The 6,884-nt window shown below is 40.7% G+C and overlaps 1 pseudogene; it reads left to right on the top strand.

Moving 5' to 3' along the window:
• The first annotated feature begins 1,130 nt into the window (after positions 1-1,130).
• On the top strand, positions 1,131-2,908 carry LOC100434894 (dnaJ homolog subfamily C member 7-like; annotated as a pseudogene).
• Positions 2,909-6,884: the final 3,976 nt, after the last annotated feature.

Below are 6,884 nucleotides of genomic sequence, written 5' to 3' on the forward strand. Positions count from 1 at the left end.
CTTTATTCCAATCAAAAAAGACAGTACATGCAACATTAGGACTTTACTGTCCTAATGAAGAGAAACTTCATTTGCTCTAAGAACACTGTAAGATGGACAATTTTGGAAACATATGGAATTCTCCCAAAGTGGCCACTCTAATTCCAAATCATCATTGGTGAAATAGTGCCGGTTTGTGAGACGTGTGCAAGCATTTGGGTAATAATAAAGAAGCAGGAGTCTGGACTGGCAGAAGTGTACACTTGAACTGAGATTACCCCTGGAGAAATGATCATGGTCAGTTGAATGTGTTGGTTCTGTGTTTTGTGTCTTGAGCCCCTAACCAGTGGTTGGCCACCCTTGACAAAAGACTTGATAATTTGTGGCCCTCAGCAGATAGAATTTTTGGATATTCTGTCTCTCATATTAACTGTCAGTTGTAAACACAGAACAGAGGAAAAATGGACCTTGTACAGTTTTTGGTTGGTGACTTGAAGTAAATTTCATTTACTGGGGAACATAAGCTTGAAAAAATTTTTATTAACAGCTTTATTGAGGCCAAATTGACATACAATAAAATGCACATAATTAAACTATAAACCTTGAAAAGCTTTGACATTTGTATATACCCAGCATAACAATCAAAATAATGAAAATATGCATCATAAGTTTCATCATGCCCCTTGGTAATACCCCCTTCTTCTCCCTGCTCCCCATACCTCTGAGTCCCCAAGCAACCACTGATCTGTTTTCTAACACTGTAGATTAGTTGGTGTTCTAGAATTTTATATACATGGAATATAGTATGCATTTTGAGAAAAAATGTATTTTTTCACTCAGCATAATTTTGAGATTCTTCCATGTTTTGTGTGAGTCAATAGTTCACTTTTCGCATTGATTTGTATTCTGTTATATGGGCATATCAAAAATTGTTTATCCACTCACCGGAACATAAACATTGAAGCCTTTTTTTCCCCAGGTGTCTGCTGTTATAAATAAAGCTGCTATAAATATTCATCTACAAGTTTGTATGTATAGATATATGCTTTGTTTTCCTTTAAGTAAATATCTAGGAGTGGAATTGCTGCATCATATGGCAGGGATATAATTAGCTTTTTAAGAAACTGTCAGTCGCCCCACCGTACAATGTGGTAATGGCGGCAACCAAGCCAGGGCTGCTCCATGAAGAGGAAGCAAAGACAGCTTGCCAGGACAGTGATGGAGAAGAACAAAAAGGCAGGATCACCTCAATAAAAGGAGGATGGCTTTGCCAGTTTGTAATTTAAAATACTGAAGCAGAGTCTTTGGAGCAACAAGGAAATGCACACTATGCCAAGGAAGATTACAACGAAGCTTATAACTATTAGACAAAAGCCACAGATACGTGCCCTAAAAATGCTAGCTATCATAGTAATAGAGCAGCTACATTGATGATGCTTGGAAGGTTCTGCGAAGCCCTTGGAGATACTTTCACAGTCAGTGAAATTGGATGATGGTTTCTTCCGGGGACATCTACGAGAGGGCAAGTGCCACCTCTCTCCAGGGAATGCCATGGCAGCACATTGCAGTTTTCAGAGAGCCCTAGAACCGGATCATAACAATGCTCACTCACAACAGGAGTTCACAAATGCTAATGCAGTCGAGGAATAGGAGAAAGTCATAGAAACAGGTTTTGAGAAGTGGGCTTTTCAGAAGGTTGTTTTCTGCATGGACTATGCCCTAGAATTTGCCCCTGTCTGCCATCACTTCAATATCCCTCAAAGCAGAATGTTTAGCAATGCTGGGTCGTTATCCAGAAGCACAGTCTGTGGCCAGTGACATTTTATGAATGGATTCCACCAATGTGGATGCTCTGTATGTACGCGGACTTTGCCTTTATTATGAAGATTGTATTGAGTAGGCAGTTGTTCAGTTTTTTGTACAGGCTCTCAGAATGGCTCCTGACCATGAGAAGGCCTGCCTTGCGTGCAGAAATGCCAGAGCACTTAACGCAAAGAAAGAAGACTGGAATAAAGCATTTAGGGAAGGAAATTACAAACTAGCTGATGAACTGTACACAGAAGCCCCGGGATAGAGCCCAACAACATAAAAGCAATTGCTAAACTCTACTGTAACCGGGATATGGTTAATTCCGAGCTTGGGAAATTAGATGATGCAATAGACAGCTGCACAAATGCAGTGAAGCTCATGACACTTACATAAAAGCCTACTTGAGAAGAGCTCAGTGTTTCATGGACACAGAACAGTATGAAGAAACAGTGCGAGGCTATGAAAAAAGTATATCAGATGGAGAAAACAAAAGAATACAAACAGCTCCTAAAAAATGCACAGCTGGAACTGAAGAAGAGTAAGAGGGATAATTACTACAAGGTTCTGGAAGTGGACAAGAATGCCTCTGAGGACAAGATCAAGAAAGCTTATTGGAAACAGGCCTTGAAGTACCATCCACATCGGCATGATGGAGCCAGTGCTGGAGTTCAAAAGGAGGAGGAGAAGGTCAAGGAAGTGGCGAGGTCTTTACCATCCTCTTTGATTCCAAGAAAACGATTCGTTATCACAGTGGACAGGACCTGGATAAGGAAGACATAAATTTGGGTGATTTTGATGCAAACAATATCTTCAAGGTATTCTTCCGCAGTCCTACGGGCTTCAGCTGTGAAGCATCTGGTCCAAGGATTTTCTTTCTTCAATTGAGCTAATGAAGGGCAACCGTCCAGAATCCAGAAAATGCAGAGTCGCTCAGTTTAAATGTAATCAGTAGATCATTTCTATTAAGAGAGGAATATTTAAATCTCAAACCATAATTTGTCTGCCTCTCCTGTAGATCTATCAGTTTTTGCTCAATGTATTTTATTATTAGGTGCATAAATGTTTAGATTTGTTTATGACCTTTTATCATTATGAAATAAACTTGAAAAATCCCACGTAATATTGTTTGCTGTGAAATCTACCATGTCTGATAGTAATATAGTCACCACAACTTTCTTATAGTTAAGGTTAGCTAGATTATCTTTTTCTGTCTTTTAACATCTAACGTATGTGTTTGTGTGTGTGTGTGTGCGTGTGTGTGTGAAGATGAATAACACCAAAAGCAGTTACTTTGAGAAAATCAATAAAATTGGTCAATCTCTAGCTAGACTGATCAAGAAGAAAAAATATATATGGAGAGAGAGTACATTTCTTATATGCAGCATATAGTTTGGTCTTCTGTTTTTTCTTTTCTTTTTTTTTTGAGACGAAGTTTCACTCTTGTTGTCCAGGCTAGAGTGCAATGGCGTGATCTCAGCTCACCACAACCTCCGCCTCCTGGATTCAAGCAATTCTCCTGCCTTAGGTGGGATACAGGCATGTGCCACCACGCCCAACTGATTTTGTATTTTTAGCAGAGACGGGGTTTGGTCAGGCCGGCCTCGAACTCTGACCTCAGGTGATCCGCCAGCCTGGACCTCCCAAAGTGCTGGGATTACAGGTGTGAGCTGCCACACCCGGCCTTGTGTTTCTTTTCTATTTGACAATCTCTGCCTTTTAATTGAGATGTTTTGACAAAGTTATATTTAATGTGATAATTGATAGATTCAAGTCTGTCATCTTGCCATTTGTTTTCTGTTTGACCCATCTCTTCTTTTCTTCCATTTTCCTCATGTCTTTGGTTGAAGAACTTCCTTTGATATTTCTTTGTTTTCTTTTTTTTTTTTTTTTTGGTGAGACAGAGTCTCACTCTGTTGCCAGGCTGGAGTGCAGTGGCATGATCTCAGCTCACTGCAATCTCCGACTCCCGTGTTCAAGCGATTCTCCTGCCTAAGCCTCCTGAGTAGCTGAGATTACAGGTGTGCACCACCAAGCCCAGCTAATTTTTGTATTTTTAGTAGAGATGGGGTTTCACCATGTTGGCCAGGATAGTCTTGGTTGCCTGACCTTGTGATCCACCCACCTTGGCCTCCCAAACTACTGGGATTATAGGCATGAGCCACCACGCCCAGCCTGACATTTCTTATAGAGCAAGTCTGTTGCTGATAAATATTTTCAGCTTTTGTATATGTGAAAGAGTCTTTATTTCACCTTAGTTCTTGAAACATATTTTGCTTGGTATAAAATTCTAGTTTGACAGTTTAATAATTTTTTTGTCAGTACATTAAAGATGTTGTATGTCACTGTCTTCTCACTTGCATTTTTTCTTATAAGAGATCTGCTATCATTCTTATTTTCGTTTCCCTATATATATTGTGATGTTTTTCTCTGCTTTACAATGTTCTATCACTGGTTTAGAAAAATTTAATTATGATGTGCCTTACTGTTGTTTTCTTCACATTTCTTGTGCTTTGGGTTCATTGGGCTTCTTGAATATGTAGATTTATACTTTTCATTAAATTTGGAAAATTATTGGCCATTATTTCTTCCCATTTTTTTCTGTTACTCTCTCTCTTCTTTTTCAGTGACTTCTATTACATGTATATTAGGCATCTTGAAGTTTTCCACATCTCAGCGTTACATGGTTTTTTAAATGTTTATTCTTTCTCTGTTTAATTTTAGATAATTTCTATTGCCATGTCTTCATATACAATACACACTAATCTTTTCTTCTGCAATTTCTAATCTACTTCTTAAACTGCTTATATATATATATATATTTTTTTTTTTTGAGACAGAGTCTCGCTCTGTCGCCCAGGCTGGAGTGCAGTGGTGCGATCTCAGCTCACTACAAGCTCTGCCTCCTTGGTTCATGCCATTCTCCCACTTCAGCCTCCCTAGTAGCTGGAACTACAGGTGCCCACCACCATGCTTGGCTAATTTTTTGTACTTTTAGTAGAGACAAAGTTTCACCGTGTTAGCCAGGATGGTCTAGATCTCCTGACCTCGTGATCTACCTGCCTTGGCCTCCCAAAGTGCTGGGATTACAGGCTTAAGCCACCACACCTGACCCCTTAAATATATTTTTAGGCTGGGTGTGGTGGCTCACACCTGTAATCCCACCACTTTGGCAGGTTGAGGCAGGCGGATTGCCCAGGAGTTTGAGACCAGCCTGTGCAACAAAGTGAGACCCATCTCTACAATTTTTTTTTTTTTTTTGAGACAGAGTCTTGCTCTGTTGCCCAGGCTGGAGTGCAATGGCACAATCTCAGCTCACTGCCACCTCTTCCTCCTGGGTTCAAGTGATTCTCCTGCCTCAGCCTCCTGCATAGCTGGTATTACAGGCGCTTGCCACCACACCTGGCTAATTTTGTATTTTTAGTAGAGACGGGGTTTCACCATGTTGGCCAAGTTGGTCTTGAACTCCTGACCTCAGGTGATCCACACACCTCAGCCTCCGAAAGTGCTGGGATTACAGGCATGAGCCACTGTGCCTGGCCTACAATTTTTTTTTTTTAATTAGCTGGGCATGGTGACATATGCCTGTGGTACCAGCTACATGGGAGGTTGAGGTGGGATGATTGTTTGAGCTTGGGAGGTTGAGGTTGCAGTGAGCCGTGATTGTGCCACTATACTCCAGCCTGGGTGACAGAGTGAGATCTTGTCTCAAAAAAAAATATATATATATATAGTGGTAAAAGACTCTACACAAAATTTGCCATTTTATCCATTTTTATGTGTGCAGTTCAATGGTGTTAAGTATAATCACATTATTGTGAAACGTCTAATTTGCTCCTAATTTCATCCAATGAATTTTTCATCTCATTTCTAAAATTTTCATCACTAGAATTTGATTTAGGTCTCTTCTATATCTTTCATGTCTTTACTTAACTTTTGATCATATGAAAAACAGTTACAATAAGTGTTTTAATGTCCTTGTCTGCTAATTCTAACATCTAGGTGGTTTTCAATTGACTGACTTTTCTCTTCATTAAGGGTGGTGTTTTGCTTCCTTCATGACTGGTGATCTTTTATTTTCTTTCTTTAAATTGTGTTTCATTAGATTTGAGATCCTGATGTATAGTAATCCTTGATTGAATGCTGGGCATTATAGATTTTTTCCTTGTTTGGTGCTGGATAGTTTCATATTCCTAAAAAGACTCTTGGTCTCTTCTTGGATGGTAGATTGGAGACATTGTCAGCAAGCTTCTCCTCCTTGGAAAGACACAATAGTGTGTAGTGTTTCACACTGTGAACTTTTCTCCAAGAAGCAACACAGGAACTAAACAGGAAAACTGAAAGAAACCACAGGCGCTTTGAAAGAAGTGGTGGGCTGCAGCCTACACCATGAGTCAGGTGAAAAACTAAGTCTGCAGAACCTGAAGGGGGATAAACTGCCTCCAGGATATACACTCCCATTGGGGAACCAGTTAATCCAGTTCATGGGGGAAGGCCTTAACCCTACTGAGTGCTGGCATTGATTTAGGGATTGATGTGGCATATAAAAGCAGGGGCAGCAGTGGGAAGAGCCTTGTGTGCATTACCAGTCTTCGGCACAGACTGAGAGAAGTCATTTTTGGTCCTACCTCTCAAGGGACCTCCCAGAAGTCTGCCAACTAACTCAAGTGGTGGTTGTATGTTGAGAGACACTCCCAGCTGAAATTCATGATATAATTTCAAGTGGGGACAGACTCCCTTGGCCAGAACTGGGGGCAAGTGGGAAGTGTGCTACAGCCACAAGTACAGGAGCTGGGATGGGGAGGAGCATGTCCTGAAAGCGGCTGTTGCTGTCTCCATAGGGAAGGCTTATGGGCTGGGGCAGTTTTGAGTTTTAAGTGCAGATTGCCTGGAACTTAGCTAGCTGGTGCTAGTGTAACACTGCAAGTAGGAGAGACCTGCCTTTCTTTTTTCTTTTTTTTTTTTTTTTTTTTTTTTGAGACGGAGTCTCACTCTTTCTCCCAGGATGGAGTGCAATGGAGTGATCTTGGCTCACTGTAACCTCTGCCTCCTGGGATCAAGCAATTCTCCTGCTTCAGCCTCCCAGGTACCTGGGATTA

The sequence above is a fragment of the Pongo abelii genome, chromosome 5, assembly GCF_028885655.2.
Source record: "Pongo abelii isolate AG06213 chromosome 5, NHGRI_mPonAbe1-v2.0_pri, whole genome shotgun sequence".
In the NCBI taxonomy this organism is placed as follows: domain Eukaryota; kingdom Metazoa; phylum Chordata; class Mammalia; order Primates; family Hominidae; genus Pongo; species Pongo abelii.